The 20,581-nt window shown below is 38.7% G+C and overlaps 1 non-coding gene across 1 annotated transcript; it reads left to right on the plus strand.

Moving 5' to 3' along the window:
• The first annotated feature begins 14,291 nt into the window (after positions 1 to 14,291).
• On the plus strand, positions 14,292 to 14,399 carry LOC148564250 (small nucleolar RNA R71). The gene has a single exon (XR_015883822.1). It is a non-coding gene; the product is annotated as a small nucleolar RNA R71 (small nucleolar RNA).
• Positions 14,400 to 20,581: the final 6,182 nt, after the last annotated feature.

The following is a 20,581-nucleotide window of genomic DNA, read 5'->3' on the forward strand; positions in this document are numbered from 1 at the left end:
AGTCAAGCTCTCTTAGTAATGAACTTGCATCCGCAAGTGAATTCTCTGAGATTGAAGAATCTTTCCCAAATAAATACAAAGATGATGCAGAGGTAGATTTCTCTCAACCTCCGATCTATGACTCGAGTGATGAGGAAGACATAGAAGACTTTGACCAGGATACAGATGTATTTGAAGAATCTTGCGAAGAAGTGGAGGAATTCACAGAAGAGCACAAGGGAGTAGAACTTATAGAACCACCAGAAACACCTACCCCAAGGCCATTACTGCCTAATACAAGCTTCAAGTGGGTACAATCCTTAACCTTTAACTTTACTTATTCACTTGAATATGGTTTACTTGAAACAGATGGCCAGCTTAGAGCCCTCTGCAGCTTTAAGAGTAAGAGGGAAATGGCTGGTACTCAGAGCTGGTACACAAGGTTCAATAAGGTTCCACGCTTCAACTCGAAGTGCACGGATTGGTATCACGTTCAATCGAATGGATCTCGGAAAATGTTTGGTCACTATGGTGAGAATCTACTTTTTAAACTGCCCGGATGGAAAAATATAGATCAAAACGAAGGCGGATTTAGAACCAAAGTTTGGGATCCTATAAAATATTATGATATTCATCACCCCGGGAGCCTGAAAATCTGTTTAAAGATGCTCAGGAGCTTCACATGCCTAGTTTGGGACCCCGGAGGCTGTTGGCATTCCAAACATTGGTGGAGATTTCTGGATGAATTTAAACACAAGCCACCATAACAGGAAGCTCATCTATGTCCAACTTAAGGACTTTAACTAAAAGTGTTAGGTGGGAGACAACCCACCATGGTATGATCGTTCCTTTTGCAATTTTAATTTTATTTAGTTTTGTTTGTTTTTGAATTTTATTTTTATTTTATTGAACCTGGAATCATGCATAGCATTCACATTAAGAATTGCATTCTGCATACTGCATTCTGCATTCTACAAAAAAAAGGGTGCGCGATGCGACCGCATCATCCATGCGATCGCGTCAATAGCGAAATACACTTCCCACACGACCGCGTCCTCCACGCGCCCGCGAGACCTGAAAATCGGCGTAAGGATCCAACTTCCAGAAAGTTGGGCTGGAATCGTGCGGCCATTGTGCGTCTAGCACAAAATGACCCACGCGATCGCGTGCCTGACGCGATCGCGTCACTTGCACACAATCAATCCCACGTGATCGCGTGAGCGACGCGATCGCGTCGCATGGATTGCACAAACCCCAAAAGGAGACAGAGAGTTGGGCTGGAACGACGCTGGATTCATGCGTTTTGCACAAATTCCAGCGACGCGATCGCATGCCCCAGGCGATCGCATCCTACCCCCTTTTATCCCTTCGATGCGATCGCGCGACCCACGCGATTGCGTCACCCCCCATTTCGCACCAGCCACGCAACCGCGTGCCCCACGCAGCCGCGTGGATTCAAATTTATAACCCCCCAGGTCACGCGAAACCCTATTATCGCGCCCCCCATGAACCCCCTCCCCTCCCTTCTCTCTTCTCCAATCCAACCCCCCACCACCAACCACCACCACCCAGTCACCACCACCGCCACCCCCAGACGCCGCCGACCTCCCAGACGTCGCCGCCACCTTTCCCCCCTTCCTCCCTCCCCCTTCTTTCTCCTTCTTTCTTCCTCTTTCCCCCCTCCGCCACTGCTCCTCCGCGCACCACCAACCACCGCCGCTGCCCTATCCCCCATTACCCCTTTTTTCCCCCTGCCCCGAACAGCCGCGCCGCCGTCCCCACCACCGCCAGCCACCGCGCCAAACGCCGTCACCACTACCGCCAACTACCTTTTTGCCCAATCTCATTCTACGGCCTTCCAGGTTCCGCAGAACGTCACCCTTTTATCTATCCGTAGTTAGTTCATATTTTTCTGTTTATGTTCATATTTAGGCTAGTTAGATATGCATGTTGTAGTGGATTTTAGAATGTTAGGTAGCCTAGGATGTGGTTAGTGGATTTAGGTATGTTTATTTGCGCTGTTCATGTGTATTATTTTATGTTTTTTGCAATCCTGCTGCTGCTGTAATGTTAATTCATATGCTGTACTCTCCTGTATATTGCTGCTCTTTACATTGATTTTTCATGATTATATTCCTTATATGTAACTGCAAGCTTTAATTCTAATTCATATGGACTATTTGATTGCTGTTTATTTTCCGGGACAATCTAATTTTAGCCGGAATGCTGCCCAAATTTCTGTAAAATATTTTCATTCATGTTTTGGTTTTGGCATTTTGAACTCCATTTTCCTCTGCTTTCACCAAACCATTTCATGAATGCTAGGGCATGCTTTCTATCCTTTTTGATTTCCTGGTTCATAAACTGCATTTGTGATGTTTTGATTCCAATTTTTGCTTTCTCTATATCTATTTGAATCAGCATCACCCTGTTTTCCTTATGTGGTTATGAGTTACCTATAGTTTCTAACTGTGAATGCTTGTTACTTAAAAAACTTATCCTTATGCCACTTACCTTAACCCATTTTTCACTAACTCACTAATTCTAGTTTTTTGACACTCTTTTTCAATTCTAACCAAACTCACCTTTTAAAATCTCTTTTCTGGTTTTTCACTTTCTTTTAAATTTCTAACCATGGCATACTGATAATTTTTCCTACTTAACATGCCTTCTATTACATTTTGGATTGTGAATTCTTTCTTCAAAAATTTTCACTCCTATACAATCCTTAATGCACATTCACTTAACTCATTTACCTCATTCTAATTCTCCTTTGCCATTTTGTGTTTCTTTTGACTATTTGCCTATTTGTTTTCCTATTTTTATTATATCTTGGTTTTCTATTTTTCAGGATGTCTGATTCCCAGAGAAAGGGAAAAGGAAAGGCTACCACTGGCAAACGTAAAAGTGGAGATTCATCTATGTCCATCATAGATCTAATGCATGATGCCTCCTGGCGGGAAAAACACTTTACCCCGCAGGAGAAGGCTGACCAACTGCTTCCTGCCACTGATCCAATAAAATTTGCAAACCGATACTGTGAGCTGAAGTATCCGGTGTTTGCAACATCGAGGAACCTATTCCTGGAAAGAACTCTAAAGATCCCAGAAGAACTCCAGCAGTACACCTCTGACCAAATCAAACAAAGAGGCTGGTTCTTCCTGGAGAGACCTCTGACTGAGGTCAATGCATCTTGGGTCAGGGAATTCTACTGCAATTACTTCAAAACCTCCCTAGATGCAGTGAACCTCAGAGGAAAGCAGATTCTGGTTACTGAAGAGGCCATAGAGGACATTCTGAAGCTTCTGCCAAAATTTGATCAGCCAGACGGTTATCAGAAAGTTAAGGAGGATATGCGCTATATGCGATTTGACTGGGATGCAGTAAAGGCGAGAACGCCAATTTTGGGCATGGTCTGGGCGTTCAGCGCCAGCCTTCCACCCATTTTCTGGCGTTTTAGTGCCAGAATTATTTTTCCCTGGGCTCTTACTGTCCTCAGGGGAATCTTTGGTGGGTCGCTCATTTCTTGAATTTTTGATGCCTTGAGGTGGGGTATTTAATGTTTTCCCACTTCTTAATTGAACTGCTTGGCATTCTTCTGCTATTTGCTTTGATAGCTGCTGCTTTGTTTGCTTAAACTGTTCGTCCATATGTATATTAGCTATCCTTGTCTCCTGTAACCTGTCTTTGAATTCAGCTAGCTACTTTGTTAGAAAATCTAATTGCTGATTGAATTCAGCAGCTTGTTTTACAGTACTGAATTCAGCAGTTACTGTTTTAACCTCTTCATTCATGGAAGGGTTGCTGCTTAGATACAGATGCTGATTCTTGGCAACTGTATCAATGAGCTCTTGAGCCTCTTCGATTGTCTTTCTCATATGGATAGATCCACCAGCTGAGTAATCTAAAGACGTCTGAGCTCCTTCTGCAAGCCCATAGTAGAAGATGTCTAACTGAACCCACTCTGAAAACATTTCAGAGGGGCATTTTCGTAGCATCTCTCTATATCTCTCCCAGGCATCATAAAGAGATTCATTATCTCCTTGTTTAAAGCCTTGGATGTCCAGCCTTAGCTGTGTCATCTTTTTTGGAGGGAAATATTGATTCAGGAATTTTTCTGTCAGCTGTTTCCATGTTCTTATGCTAGCCTTAGGTTGGTTATTTAACCACCTCTTGGCTTGATCTTTTACAGCAAATGGAAACAGTAATAGTCTGTAGACATCCTGATCTATTTCCTTATCATGTACTGTGTCAGCAATTTGTAAAAATTGTGCCAGAAACTCTGTAGGTTCTTCCTGTGGAAGACCGGAATACTGGCAACTTTGCTGCACCATGATAATGAGCTGAGGATTCAACTCAAAGCTACTGACTCCAATGGAGGGTATGTAGATGCTACTTCCATATGAAGCAGTAGAGGGGTTAGAATATGACCCCAGAGTCCTCCTGGACTGTTCATTTCCACTTATGTCCATGATGGATGTATGGATATAACTTGGACTGATTTATCTTTTTATTTATTTTATTTTATAAGAAGTAAACACTCAAATAAAATAAAATAACTAAAAAGAATTTGAATTTTGAAAATAAATTTTTTTTTTTCGTAAAAAAAAAATTAATTAGTTGATAAAAAAAAGGAAATTTTTGAAAAAGAGGGAAGATATTTTCGAAAATTAGAGAGAGGGAGAGTTAGTTAGGTAGTTTTGAAAAAGTTAAGAAACAAACAAAAAGTTAGTTAGTTAGTTGAAACAAATTTTGAAAAGATAAGAAGTTAGGAAGTTAGAAGAGATATTTTGAAAAGATATTTTTTTTTTGAATTTAGTGAGGGGAGAGAAAAACAATAAGATAGTACAAGATTTAAAATTTTTAGATCTAATGCTCCTTGTTTTCGAAAAATTTGGAGGGAAAACACCAAGGAACACTAAACTTAAAAATTTTAAGATCAAGACACAAGGAAACTCAAGAACACTTTGAAGACTCACAAGAACACAAGAACATGAAGGAAGAACACCAAACTTAAAATTTTTAGAAAATCAAACCAAAATTTTCGAAAATCAAAGGGAAATCAACAAGAAAACACCAAACTTAAAGTTTGGCACAAGATTTAATAGAAAAAAATATTTTTGAAAAAGAAGGTTTTGAAAAGAGTATAAAAGATTCTAACCCAATTACCAAGAACACAGATTAACGCTCTAGCCAAATGAGTTATGGGACCTTCAAAAATTTTAAGAAAGATTATTTTTGAAAACACCAAACTTAAAGTTTGGCACAGGATTTAATAGAAAAATTATTTTTGAAAAAGGTTTTTAAAAAAATATGATAGCCAATTATCATGAACATAAACACCACGTTCTAAATAACTGAGCTATAAGTTTAAAGTATTTTAACAAGGGATAAATAATAAAAGACTCTAAACCAAAAAAAAAGAAAGATTTTTCCTAATCTAAGCAACAAAATAATCCGTCAGTTGTTCAAACACGAACAATCCCCGGCAACGGCGCCAAAAACTTGGTGCACGAATTGTGAATCACACTTTTCACAACGCGTACCACTAACCAGCAAGTGCACTGGGTCGTCCAAGTAATACCTTACGTGAGTAAGGGTCGAATCCCACGGAGATTGTTGGTTTGAAGCAATCTATGGTTATCTTGTAAATCTTAGTCAGGAAGTCAATTATGTTTATTAGTTGAATTGTGAATAACCAAGAGAGCATAAATTAAAGATTACTTGTTGTGCAGTAATGGAGAATATGTTGGAGTTTTGGAGATGCTTTGTCTTCTGAATCTCTGCTTTCCTCTATCTTCTTGTTCACGCACGCACGTCCCCCTATGGCAAGCTGTGTGTTGGTGGATCACCGTTGTCAATGGCTACCTTCCATCCTTCCAGTGAAAACTACGCTCACGCGCTCTGTCACAGCACGGCTAATCACCGGTTGGTTCTCGATCCGGTTGGAATAGGATTTACTATCCTTTTGCGTCTGTCACTAACGCCCATCCATCAGGAGTTTGAAGCCCGTCACAGTCATTCGATCCTTGAATCCTACTCGGAATACCACAGACAAGGTTTAGACTTTCCGGATTCTCATGAATGCTGCCATCAGTTCTAGCTTATACCACGGAGATTCTGATTAAGGAATCTAAGAGACACTCATTCAATCGTATATAGAACGGAGGTGGTTGTCAGGCACACGTTCATGGTTTGAGGAAGGTGATGAGTGTCACAGCTCATCACCTCCATCACAGTTAAGCGCGAATGAACATCTTAGATAGGAACAAGCGTGTTTGAATAGAAAACAGAAATACTTGCATTAATTCATCGGGACACAGCAGAGCTCCTCACCCCCAACAATGGGGTTTAGAGACTCATGCCATCAGAGAATACAAAGTTTAGATCTGAAAATGTCATGAGATACAAAATAAGTCTCTAAAAGTTGTTTAAATACTAAACTAGTAGCCTAGGGTTACAAAATATGAGTGGACTATGATGGATGATGCAGAGGTCCACTTCTGGGGCCCACTTGGTGTGTGCTGGGGCTGAGATTTGAGTGAGTCACGTACAGAGGCCATTTGTGGAGTTGAACGCCAGTTTTTATGCCAGTTTGGGCGTTCAACTCCAGTTTTTTATCCTTTTCTGGCGCTGGACGCCAGAATTGGGCAGAGAAAATATAAAAAGGAAGTAATGTGAGAACACACAGACTGTGAGTCTTGAGCTTAAATTGTATGGTTGCATTCAAACCATAATTTCATTTCTGTGTGTTACATTTCTTTTTATTCTGATGTTCTTTCCTTTGCTTTAATCTATATGTCCAATTATAGAAAATAGAATAGATACATACCAAGAGAATGATTGAGGCCATCATTTGATTTTAGCTCACTCACCCCAAATTAGCCTACCTTTTACATCACCCTTGTTAGCCCCCTTGTGCCTTTTAAAACCCCTTTATTCTATTTAGCCAAATTACTAGCCTTAAGCAGAAAAACAAAAGAAAATCCCAAGTGAATCCTTGGTTAGCTTAAGATAGAAAATCATGAATAGAGTTAAATGTGGGAAACCTTTTGGGAACATGGATGATAGAAACAAAAAGGTAAGAGAAGTTAAAAGAAATAAAATAAATTTGGGAAGCATGTTCATGAAAAAATCTAAGTGATTCAATTACCATGTGCATTAAAAAAAAGAGTTATTTTTCAGCATTTAATAAAAGGGGATCCAAAAGAAATTTCCCAATGCAAAATAAAAGCAATGCACATGGAATAGAAAAAGCAAAAAGTGAAACATGAGCATGTAACAATAAGTGGGAAATATGGGAAAATAGGTAAAGAGATTTTGTTTTACTAAATATGTATGTTAGGTGAGATCTTAGTCTAATTAAGGATTCACTTATTAGCTCACTTGACCCTATACATAAAATCCTTACCCTTACCTTGACCCTATTACAACCTCAATAAAGACCTCATGACTTTTTGGTATGACTATATTCTATAATTGTTGATTGGTTAGATGAAAAACAAAGCTATAGAAATTAAGAATAAAAAGAAAAATAGAGTGAATAAACCCAAGAAACACTGAGTGACTAGAGAGTAAACACAAAATCCAGTAAGGGTTCAATAACTCATCAACATATATCTGTGCTTAAATTTACTAATTGTTTTGCAAGTTTGTACAAAGTTTTCTTCCCCATCTCATTTGCTAAAATGCTTTATTATTTATGGGTTGGCTATATATATACATGACTCCTTGAGAATGTGAATTAACTTGGCAACATGTAAGCTTTATATATGAGTGAATAAATTAGAGTTGCATGATGCATCATTCATTTAGGTAGTTGCATTTAAATTAGGTTGCATTGCATGACATTCCATCACTTTAACCTTAATTATTTACCTTGGATTTAGCATGAGGACATGCTGGTGTTTAAGTGTGGGGAGGTTGATAAACCCATATTTCATGAGTTCTTTTGTGCTTAATTTGAGTGATTTATACAATCCTTGACCTGCTTATTCATATTAATTGCATGGTTTTACTCTCCCTTCCTTATTATGTCATATTGTAAAAAACATGTTTCCTAAGCTTTAAAAAATTAATTATTTTAATTACCTTTATTTCCATTCGATGCCGTGATCGGTGTGTTGAGTAGTTTCAGATTTTCTAAGGCAGAATGACTTAAAGGATGGAAAAGGAAACATACTAAAATGGAAGGAGAAAGCAAAACGGAGCTTTAAGGAAACTGGTATCCACGCGATCGCATGGATGACGGGATCACGTGCCAAGCACGAATCAGCAGCGACGCGGCCGCATGACTGATGCGACCGCGCGCCTTAAGCAGAATGCATATGACGCGGTCGCATGACTGATGCGACCGCGTGGCAAGGAAAAAGCTCCATATGACGCGACCGCGTGACCCACGCGGACGCGTGACAGAGGCCACGTATCAGAATTTACAGAATACGCCCCCAGAGAATTCTGAAGCCCTTTTTGGCCCAGATCCAAGTACATACAGCATAGACCAGAGGTTATAAAGTGTGGGAATGCACCCATTCAAGGAGAGCTTGTATATTTTACTTTTCAATGATTTAGATTTAGTTGAGAGGGAGATCTTCTCTCTCTCTTTTAGGATTTAGGATTTCTTCTTGTTTTAAGAGTAACTCTGGATCCCAGGTTTAATGTTCTTTTATTTTAGTTTTACTTTTATTTATTTATTCCAACATTTGAATTGATTATTATAATTTGATTTAAGAATTCTTCCATGTTACAGACTGTTATTTGAATTAATGATAATTGAGGTATTTTTAGTTCATGATTGTTCTCTTCGATTTAAGTTACCATTGCTTCCCGTCTAAGGATATTTTTATTATTCCAGCAATTTTACTTTTTCCCCTTTTAGTTCTGGTTAAGAATTTAGTAACTCAACAGTTATTAAACTCAACATAATTGATAATCGTTATCTTGCTAATTGAGCTGAACTTAAGTAATCCCAACCTTTTCTTAAGAAATAAATAGGATTCAAAGGTCAATTTAATTAGTCCCTTGACTTTCCTTGCCCTGGTACAGGTTGATCAAGTGGAGTTTAGATTCAACTTTCATTATAGTTGAGAGAGATAACTACGTTGGACCTCCAACTTCTCTTACCTTGCCAAAAGTTTGCTTTACAGTATTTATTTATTTTTAATTGCCATTTACTTTACCTGTCATTCAAATTACTTGCTTCTCATCTTCTAAACCCCGATTACAACCTCTATAGCCAATAATAAGAACATACTTCCTCACAGTTCCTTGAGAAGACGACCCGAGGTTTGAATACTCGGTTAACAATTTCTAAAGGGGTTTGTTACTTGTGACACCCAAAACGTTTGTACGAAGGAAGTTTTGTCGGTTTAGAGACTATATCTACAACGCAACTGTTTCTATGAATCTCTTTACTGGTAAAAATCCTCTCGTCACTCATCACAACACCAAACTTAAATTGGTGCTTATCCCTAAGCAACTAAAAACAAAGTAGGATAAAAAGAATAGAATATACAATGAATTCCAAAAACATCTATGAGGATCAGTCTTAATTAGATGAGCGGGGCTATTAGCTTTTTGCTTCTGAACAGTTTTGGCATCTCAATTTATCCTTTGAAGTTCAGAATGATTGGCATCTATAGGAACTCAGAATTCAGATAGTGTTATTGATTCTCCTAGTTCAGTATGTTGATTCTTGAACATAGCTACTTTATGAGTCTTGGCCGTGACCCTAAGCATTTTGTTTTCCAGTATTACCACCGGATACATAAATGCCACAGACACATAACTGGGTGAACCTTTTCAGATTGTGACTCAGCTTTGCTAGAGTCCCCAATTAGAGGTGTCTAGAGCTCTTATGCACACTCTTATTGCTTTGGACCACGACTTTAACTGCTCAGTCTCAGGTTTTCACTTGACACCGTCACGCCACAAGCACATGGTTAGGGATAGCTTGGTTTAGCCGCTTAGGCCAGGATTTTATTCCTGGGGGCCCTCCTATCCGCTGATGCTCAAAGCCTTGGATCCTTTTTATTTTACCCTTGCCTTTTGGTTTAAAGGGGTGTTGGCTTTTTCTGCTTGCTTTTTCTTTCTCTTTTTTCTTTTTTTTTTCTTTTTTTTTCGCCTCTTTTTTTTTTGCATATATTTTTTTCTGCAAGCTTTTCACTGCTTTTTCTTGCTTTAAGAATCATTTTTATGATTTTTCAGATTATCAATAACATTTCTCCTTTTCCATTATTCTTTCAAGAGCCAACAATTTTAACATTCATGAACAACAAATTCAAAAATATGCACTGTTCAAGCATTCATTCAGAAAAATAAAAAGTATTGCCACCACATCAAAATAATTAAACTGTTTTAAAATTCGAAATTCATGTACTTATTTTTCTTTTTCAATTAAAAACAATTTTCATTTAAGAAAGGTGATGGATTCATAGGACATTCATATCTTCTAGGCATAGATACTAAGACACTAATGATCATGTAGTAAAGACACAAACATAGATAGAACATAAAGCATAGGAAACGAAAAACAGAAAAATAAAGAACAAGGAAATTAAAGAACGGGTCCACCTTAGTGATGGCGGCTTGTTCTTCCTCTTGAAGATCTTATGGAGTGCTTGAGCTCCTCAATGTCTCTTCCTTGCCTTTGTTGCTCCTCCCTCATGACTCTTTGGTCTTCTCTAATTTCATGGAGGAGGATAGAATGCTCTTGGTGCTCCACCCTTAATTGTCCCATATTGGAACTTAATTTTCCTAGAGCGGTGTTGATTTGCTCCCAATAGTTTTATGGAGGAAAATGCATCCCTTGAGGCATCTCAGGGATTTCATGATGAGGAATTTCCTCACGCTCTTGTCCATGAGTGGGATCTCTTATTTGCTCCATCCTTTTCTTAGTGATGGGCTTGTCCTCATCAATGAGGATGTCTTCCTCTTTGTCAATTCTAGCTGAATTGCAAAGGTGACAAATGAGATGAGGGAAGGCTAACCTTGCCAAAGTAGAGGACTTTTCTGCCACCTTGTAGAGTTCTAGGGATATAACCTCATGAACTTCTACTTCCTCTCCAATCATGATGCTATGGATCATGATAGCCCGGTCAATAGTAACTTCAGACCGGTTGCTAGTGGGAATGATTGAGCGTTGGATGAACTCCAACCATCCCATAGCCACGGGCTTGAGGTCATGCCTTCTTAGTTGAACCGGCTTGCCTCTTGAATCTCTCTTCCATTGAGTGCCCTCTTCACAAATGTCTATGAGAAATTGGTCCAATCTTTGATCAAAGTTGACCCTTCTAGTCTAGGGGCGTGTATCTCTTTGCATCATGGGCAAGTTGAATGCCAACCTTACATTATCCGGACTGAAATCTAAGTATTTCCCCCAGACCATTGTAAGCCAACTCTTTGGGTCCGGGTTCACACTTTGATCATGGTTCTTGGTGATCCATGCATTGGTATAGAACTCTTGAACCATTAAGATTCTAACTTGTTGAATAGGGTTGGTGAGAATTTCCCAACCTCTTCTTCGGATCTCATGTTGGATCTCTGGATATTCACCCTTTTTGAGCTTGAAGGGGACCTCGGGGATCACCTTCTTCTTGGCCACAACATCATAGAAGTGGTCTTGATGCACTCTTGTGATGAATCTCTCAATCTCTCATGACTCGGAGGTGGAAGCTTTTGCCTTCCCTTTCCTCTTTCTAGAGGTTTCTCCGGCCTTTGGTGCCATAAATGGTTATGGAAAAATAAAAAGAAACGCTTTTACCACACAAAACTTAGAAGGTTTGCTCGTCCTCGAGTAAAAAGAAGAAAGAAATAAATAGAAGAAGAAGAAAATAGAGGAGATGGAGAAGGTTTAGTGGTTCAGCCAAGGGGGAGAAGTAGTGTGTATGATGTGTGAAAATGAAGGAGTGAAGATTGGTTTATATAGGAGTGGAGAGAGGGGTAGGTTTCGGCCACGTATGGGTGGGTTTGGGAGGGAAAGTGGTTTGAATTTGAATGGTGAGGTAGGTGGGGTTTTATGATAGATGGATGTGGATTGGTGAAGAGATTATGGAGAAGAAGGTAGGATTTGATATGTGAGGGGTTTTTTGGGGAAGAGGTATTAAGGTGATTGGTGAAGGGTATTTGGGGAAGGGTGTTCTAGGAAGGTGTGAAGAAGAGAGAGAGAGATGAGGTAGGTGGGGATCCTGTGGGGTCCACAGATCCTGAGGTGTCAAGGATATCTCATCCCTGCACCATGTTGGCATGTAAACGCCCCTTCCTGTGCCAATCCTAGCGTTAAACGCCAGGTTTCTGCCCATTTCTGGCGTTTAACGCCAGCTTTTCTTCCCTTTCTGGCGTTTAACACCAGCTCTACGCCTTTTTCTGGCGTTAAACGCCAGTTCTGTGCCCCTTTCTGGTGTTAAACGCCCAGAATGGTGCCTGATTGGGCGTTTAACGCCCATTCTGCTACCCTTACTGGCGTTTAAACGCCAGTAAGCTTCTCCTCCTTGGTGTGCTATTTTTAATACTATTTTTCATTATGCTTTTGCTTTTTTAGTTGTTTTTGTGGCTTCACATGATCATTAACCTACAGAAAACATAAAATAACAATGAAAAGAAATAGATATAATTTAATTGGGTTGCCTCCCAACAAGTGCTTCTTTAATGTCAATAGCTTGACAGTGGGCTCTCATGGAGCCTCACAGATACTCAGAGCATGACCATGGCCTCCCAACACCAAACTTAGAGTTTGAATGGGGGGGCTCTATTTGACTCTGCATTGAGAGAAGCTTTTCATGCTTCTTCTCCATGTCTACAGAGGGAGATCCTTGAGCTATAAACACAAGGGAGTCCTCATTCACTTGAAGGACCAATTCTCCTCTGTCAACATCAATCACAGCTTTTGCTGTGGCTAGGAAGGGTCTGCCAAGGATGATGGATTCATCCATACACTTCCCAATGTCTAGGATTATGAAATCAGTAGGGATGTAGCGGCTTTCAACCTTTAGTAAGACATCCTCTACAAGTCCATAAGCCTGTTTCCTTGAATTGTCTGCCATCTCTAGTGAGATTCTTGCAGCTTGTACCTTAAAGATACCTAGCTTCTCCATCACATAGAGTGGCGTGAGGTTTATACTTGACCCCAGGTCACACAGAGCCTTTTCAAAGGTCATGGTGCCTATGGTACAAGGTATTGAGAACTTTTCAGGATCCTGTCTCTTCTGAGGTAAGCTCTGCCTAGTCAAGTCATTCAGTTCTTTGGTGAGCAAGGGGGGTTCATCCTCCCAAGTCTCATTACCAAATAACTTGGCATTTAGCTTCATGATTGCTCCAAGGTACTTAGCAACTTGCTCTTCAGTAACATCTTTATCCTCTTCAGAGGAAGAATACTCATCAGAGCTCATGAATGGTAGAAGGAAATTCAATGGAATCTCTATGGTCTCTGTATGAGCCTCAGATTCCCATGGTTCCTCATTAGGGAACTCCTTGGAGGCCAGTGGACGTCCATTGAGGTCTTCCTCTGTGGAAATCACTGCCTTTCCCTCCTCTATGCATTCGGCCATGTGGGACGTATTTATGGCCTTGCATTCTCTCTTTGGGTTCTCTTCTGTATTGCTTAGGAGAGTACTAAGAGGGAGTTCAGTAATTCTCTTACTTAGCTGACCCACTTGTGCCTCTAAATTTCTAATGGAGGACCTTGTTTTAGTCATAAAACTTTGAGTGGTTTTAGATAGATCAGAGATTATGGATGCTAAGTCAGATTGGCTCTGCTTAGAATTCTCTGTCTGTTGCTGAGAAGATGATGGAAAAGGCTTGCTATTGCTAAACCTATTTCTTCCACTATTACTGTTGTTGAAGCCTTGTTGAGGCCTCTGTTGGTTCTTCCATGAGAGATTTGGATGATTTCTCCATGAAGGATTATAGGTATTTCTATAGGGTTCTCCCATGTAATTCACCTCTTCCATTGCTGGGTTCTCAGGATCATAAGCTTCTTCTTCAGATGAAGCTTCTTTGGTACTGCCTATTGCTGCTTGCATTCCAGACAGACTCTGAGAAATCATATTGACTTACTGAGTCAATATTTTGTTCTGAGACAATATGGCATTCAGAGTATTAATCTCAAGAACTCCTTTATTCTGATTTGTTCCATTATTCACAGGATTCCTTTAAGAAGTGTACATGAATTGGTTATTTGCAACCATTTCAATGAGTACCTGAGCTTCTGCAGGCGTCTTTTTCAGATGAAGAGATCCTCTAGCAGAGTTGTCCATTGACATCTTGGACAGTTCAGACAAACCATCAAAGAAGATGCCTATGATGCTCCATTCAGAAAGCATGTCAGAAGGACACCTTCTGATCAATTGCTTGTATCTTTCCCATGCTTCATAGAGGGATTCACCTTCCTTCTGTCTAAAGGTCTGGACTTCCACTCTAAGCTTACTCAATTTTTGAGGTGGAAAGAATTTGGCAAGAAAAGCATTGACCAGCTTTTCCCAAGAGTTCAGGCTTTCCTTAGGTTGTAAATCCAACCATGTTCTAGCTCTGTCTCATACAGCAAAGGGAAAAAGCATAAGTTTGTAGACCTCGGGATCAACCCCATTGGTCTTGACAGTGTCACATATTTGCAAGAATTCAGCCAAGAACTGATGAGGATCTTCCAATGGAAGTCCATGAAACTTGCAATTCTGTTGCATCAGAGAAACTGAGGCTTAAGCTCAAAGTTGTTTGCTCCAATGGTAGGGATAGAGATGCTTCTCCCATAGAAGTCGGGAGTAGGTGCAGTAAAGTCACCAAGCACCTTCCTTGCATTGTTGGCATTGTTGTTATTTTTGGCTGCCATGTCTTCTTGTTTGAAAATATCTGTTAGGTCCTCTACAGAGAGTTGTGCTTTAGCTTCTTTTAGCTTTCTCTTCAAGGTCCTTTCAGGTTCAGGATCAGCTTCAATAAGAATGCCTTTGTCCTTGCTCCTGCTTATATGAAAGAGAGGAGAAGAAAGTATGGAATCCTCTATGTCACAGTATAGAGATTCCTTGAGATGTCAGAGGAAAAGAAGAATAGAATGAGGAGGTAGAAAGGAGAGAATTCGAATTTATAGAGAGAGGGGGTCCGAATTGCACATTGAGGAAGAGTGCTAGTCCCTTAAATAGGAGAAGGTGAGAAGGGGGAAAAGAATTTTCAAAAATAAATTTTGAAAGATTTTGAAATGATTAAAAGAAATTTTGAAAATTTGATAAATGATTTTCGAAAATTAAAATTGAGAAAGAAAATTAAAAGATTTTTTAAAAAATTTGAAATCAGAAATAAAAAAAAAGATATGATTGAAAATTATTTTGAAAAAGATGTGATTGAGAAGATATGATTGAGAGGATATGATTGAAAATCAATTTAAAAAAGAATTTTTTAAAATTAAAGTTGATTACTTGACTAACAAGAAATTAAAAGACATGATTCTAGAATTTAAAATTTGATCCTTTCTTAATAGGCAAGTAACAACTTGAAAATTTTGAATTAAATCATTAATTGTAGCAAGGATTTTCAAAAATACAAAAAAAAATGGAAAGGATTTGATTTTGAAAAGATATGATTGAAAAGATATGATTTGAAAAAGATTTGATTTTGAAAAATTATGAAAATTTGAAAAAGATTTGAATTAAAAAAAAAGCTTCCCTCTTGTGCCATCCTGGCGTTAAACGCCCAGAATGGTATCCATTATGGCGTTTAACGCCCAAAATACTATCTTTTTGGGCGTTTAACACACCTGGCTGGCGTTTAAATGCCAGTTTTCCTTTCTCACTGGGCGTTTTGAACGCCCAGCTTTTTCTATGTAATTCCTCTACTGCATGTTCTGAATCTTCAATTCTCTGTGTTATTGACTTGAAAAGACATCATTTTGAAATTTTTTTTTGAATTTTTAACGATGAGAAATAATCAAAATGCAACTAATCATGAAAACTAAGATCAAACAAACAATGCATGCAAGACAGCAAACTTAGAAATTTCCATATTAGAGACACTAACAAATTGAGAATGCATATGAGAAACAACAAAACACACAAAACAAGAGAATTTAAAGATCAGAGCAAGGAAATCATCAAGAATAACTTGAAGATTAATGAAGAACATAATGCATATATTCTAAAAATGCAAGGAAATAAATAAAACATGTAGGACACCAAACTTAAAAATTGACACTAGACTCAAACAAGAAACACAAAATTTTTGGTTTTTATGATTTTATTAAATTTTTTTTTGTAAAATTTTTTTTTGGAAAATTAATTGGAAGAAGAGAAAGTAAGGAATTCAAAGTTTTTAATGAGAATTCCAGGAATCATGCAATGTTAGTTTAAAACTCCGGTCCAGGAATTAGACATGGCTTACTAGCCAGCGAAGCCTTCAATGAAAGCTTCGGTCCAAAACACTAGACATGGCCAATGGCCAGCTGATGTGCGGAAAATGATCCGACACAAAACTCACCGGCAAGTGTACCGGGTCGCTTCAAGTAATAATAACTCACATGAGTGATGTCGATCCCACAGGGATTGAAGGATTGAGCAATTTTAGTTTAGTGGTTGATTTAGTCAAGCAAATCAAGAGTTGGTTGAGTGATTTGTGATTAACAGAAATTAAATTGCATGAAAAGTAAAGGGAGAGGGGTAAATTGCAGGAAATTAAAGAGAACAGAAAATAAAAGTGTTGAATCTGAAAGAACAAGAAATTAAATGGCAGAAACTTAGAATGCAAGAAATGTAAATTGCAGAATCTTAGAATGCAAGAAATGTAAATTGCATGAATTGTAAATGGATCAGGGATGTGGGATTGCAAAAATTAAACAAGAGAACAGTAAATCTCAACAAACAGAAATGTAGAAGATGGATCTAATTGAACCGGATCTTAAACGCAAATGAAAACGAACTTGGTGTAGCAATGTAACAAGGAAATTAAAATTGAAAGATGTAGATCTTAGGACTCAAGAGACTAGATAACCGAGTCTAGATCTCACTGCCTTCTTAGATCCAAATTTAAAATTCAATTGCAAGAGATTAAAATCAAAACAGAAGAAAACTTGGATTCAAATCTCAATTCTCCAATGGTGCAGTGAAAGAGACAAAAAGAGATCTCAAGGTGAGATTGAGACAGAATTTCCTCAATTCTTCAACACCCAAGACTCTGAATCTCCAAATAGCTCAAAACCCAAAAGTTCTCTACTGTGAATACTATGAAAACTCTTAAAGAAAACTCTAAACGAAAAAAACTACCTAAAACTTTAAATCCTAAGCTATTTATACACTTTCTTCAAATGATCATTAAGCCTTGAATTGGGCCTTTAGTCTTGATGGAATTGGGTTGATAGTGGCCTCCGTTGATTGCTCTTGGTGTTGGGAAGAAATCCATTTGTGAATCGGGCCATGAACCATTAACATTTGAGTCAACGTTTGAGGCAAACGTTGACTCAAACGTCTTCGTGTGTGGCATTATGCAGCTCGGCCAAGTTGCTGTCATCCACGTTTGAGCCAACGTGTGAGGTCAAACGTGAGCTCAAACGTGGTTCTTCCCAGGATCCCTTTTTGTATGCTTCTTGGGGGCTACTTTGTCCTCTTGTCGCGTTGCCAATTTTATGCCCAATATAGACTATTATATATGGTTGGAAAGCTCTGAATGTCCGCTTTCTAACCCACTTGGAATCACCTCAATTGGACATCTACAACTCAAGTTATTCTTGTTGGAAGTATGTCCCTTCATGCTGTTTGGCGCCAACGTTTGACCTCACGTTTAAGGCAAACGTTGGCTCAAATGTTGCTGTGCCCAGGAGTGCTATTTCTCTTCTTTTTGGCGCCAACGTTTGACCTCACGTTTGAGGCAAATGTTGGCGCAAACGTTGCCTTCCCTTGCTCCTTCTTCAGCCAACGTTTGCCTCAACGTTTGAGGCAAACGTTGGCTCTTCTCCAGGGTGTTCTTCATCTGCTTCTCATGTTTGAGTTAACGTTTGAGGCAAACGTTAGCTCAAACGTGAATCCCTCTTTTCAAGCCCATTCTTGCAACCTTCTTCCATGCTTTATTTCACCTATCATCAATCAACAATTGTATCAAAGCTATGCCATAATCATGAGAGTTGTTCTTCCTCTTGTCATATGAGCAATTATGGCACAAAAACTCATGAAAATGCATCAATTTATCCATGGTTGATTGAATCAAAAGAAACATGAAATTCAACCCAATTGACTTACTTATGGCTTAAGAAAGTGCATGAAACTAAATGAAAACAAAGAAAAAAGACTAGTGAAACTAGGCTAAAATGACTTGTCATCACAACACCAAACTTAAAACTTTCTTGTCCCCAAGCAAGAAAAGAGTTATTAAGAAGAAGGAATGAAAACAAAAGAGAATGCTCATGTTAGCAGAGTGTTATTGGTAGCTCATGGGGTTTTATGCAGATATGTAACTACTCACTTCTTATTGACAAGTAGGCCTAGAAAGTTCTCTCTAAGCATCAAGCAAGATACTGCTATGACCTCTCATTATTCCTTTGTCCTTGTTTACTGAATTTTTTTTTTCTTTATAAGCTTTAGTTCAGTGTCATGTGTAACAAGCTCTTTTCTTTATTTATGCTTGACACATTATTCACTTTAGACACTTGGCTCACATCCCTTCTTAGATCATTGATGCCCAGCACCTCTTTGGGTTACTAAATGTCTTGTAGCTAGGTTGCTCTTGATAGTGGACTTTTAGTTGATAATCCCGGGTTAGTTAACCCAAGTTACCAAGTGTTAATGCACTCCAAAGAACTTAATAATCCAAGCAGATCCTAGTACAAAGACACCACAGGCATATATTCTAAAGTTCAAACTATTGGTGTCTAGCTTTGTTTCTTTTTATTTTTCTTTTGTTCTGTTGCCACTTTTGGCTTTTTCTCTTCTCTTTTTGTTTTTCTTTTCACCCAAGGACTTTTATTTTGTTGAGATTCATAGACAGTGAACTACTTTCTTCTTAAAAAGAGAACAATCTATTCCTTTTATTCACTAATAGTGAGTTGCCACACAATCACACATACATGCCACCACTTACTATTATTTAACTTCTAGCTAACAATGAACCATCTTACTTCATGCTTCAAACATTTCTTTTATTGAATTGAAAAGACTTAGGGGACAAAGCATGCATTAGTTAAGTGAAAGTAAACACACAAGTACACTTAGACTAGTATTCTTATTGACAATAATATTCAAGATGCATAACTACTGAAGTAACAGTTACTGCTAAGATGGGCATATTCAAACTTCAAATTTAGAAAGATTGCAAGCTGATGGAGTTAAGTGACAATACAACCTTTTGGTGGCTTCTTTTTCTTACTCTCAACTGATGGTGTGAAGCCCTCCCGAGAAAGTGTTTGAATCCCTGCAGAGTTAATGGAAGTTGCTTGTTTCTCAAGCCCTTAGATAACTAGTTAGTGTGCGGGACCTTCTTGTAGGCTTTTGAACTTACTTTGGTGTGTGAACACCAAACTTAGTCCCTTGCCACTACCTTTGATGCATCGAGTTGATCATATGTGAATTCCTAGTGTCTTAGCTAAAAGTAATAAAACTACAAAGTAGAAGCAGACAATGATTAAATGATTCATCTGATTGCTTGGAGCTAGCAACCCTTTATGCAGAAGGTGAGAATGTGTTTTTAGATTAGATTTTTGGTGGAACACCAAACTTAAAATCCTTCATTCTCCTTTAAATTATTTTGGTGTGTGACACCAAACTTAGCTCCTTGCACTTCAGGTGAATCCACTTAACCTTTTTATTGAACTAGCATTGAAAGAAAAGGACTACCTCAGGTTGGGTTGCCTCCCAACAAGCACTCTTTTAATGTCACTAGCTTGACATTGATCCTCTTAGGGTGGTTGATGGTTAAAATGTCGCAGCTTATCCCCCCTCACTGTGAGCCTTCTTTGTGTGCCTTGGTGCTCAATTTCAACGTGCTCAAGAGAGAGTACTTGGTTAACAGTGTAGTGATCTTTTGCTCCCAGCTGTTGATATACTAATTGCACCTTGTCACCTTTGAAAAGCCCTTCTGTTGGAATTTTCTTGCTCTTCCAACCCTTTTTGATTCTGTTTTTGTTTTTCTTCCCTCCTTTTGTTGACCATTCTCCTTTGACAATAGGCTTCCTCTTGAGATTTCTTTTCTTAGTTGCCAATACTATAATGTCCTCTTGAATTTCTTCATTATTTTGCACAGTTTCTTTCTCTTTTTGACCTGCTGTATCATCTATCTCTTGCTTGGGAGGGCAGCTGTTGTTTGTCTTGTTAATTCCCTCCTTCCATTGCAGATTCTCTTTGTCAGTTTCTGTACTATCCTTCTTTTCATTACTGAACTGTGTTTCTGGCAGTATACTCAGAGTGACACTTTCATCATGCATACTGAGGGTTAATTCTCCTTGCTCTATGTCTATGATGGCCCTAGTAGTGGCCAAGAATGGTCTTCCCAGTATAATGGAGTCACCCTCATCCTGATCTGAATCTAAGATCGCAAAATTTATAAGGAAGATGAATCTGTCTACCTTAACTAGAAGGTTCTCAACCATACCCGTAGGGCATATCACTGACTTGTCCACCAATTCTAGAGACATTTGTACTGG

The sequence above is a fragment of the Arachis ipaensis genome, chromosome B5 (assembly GCF_059453495.1).
Source record: "Arachis ipaensis isolate K30076 ecotype BB chromosome B5, ASM5945349v1, whole genome shotgun sequence".
Taxonomy (NCBI): domain Eukaryota; kingdom Viridiplantae; phylum Streptophyta; class Magnoliopsida; order Fabales; family Fabaceae; genus Arachis; species Arachis ipaensis.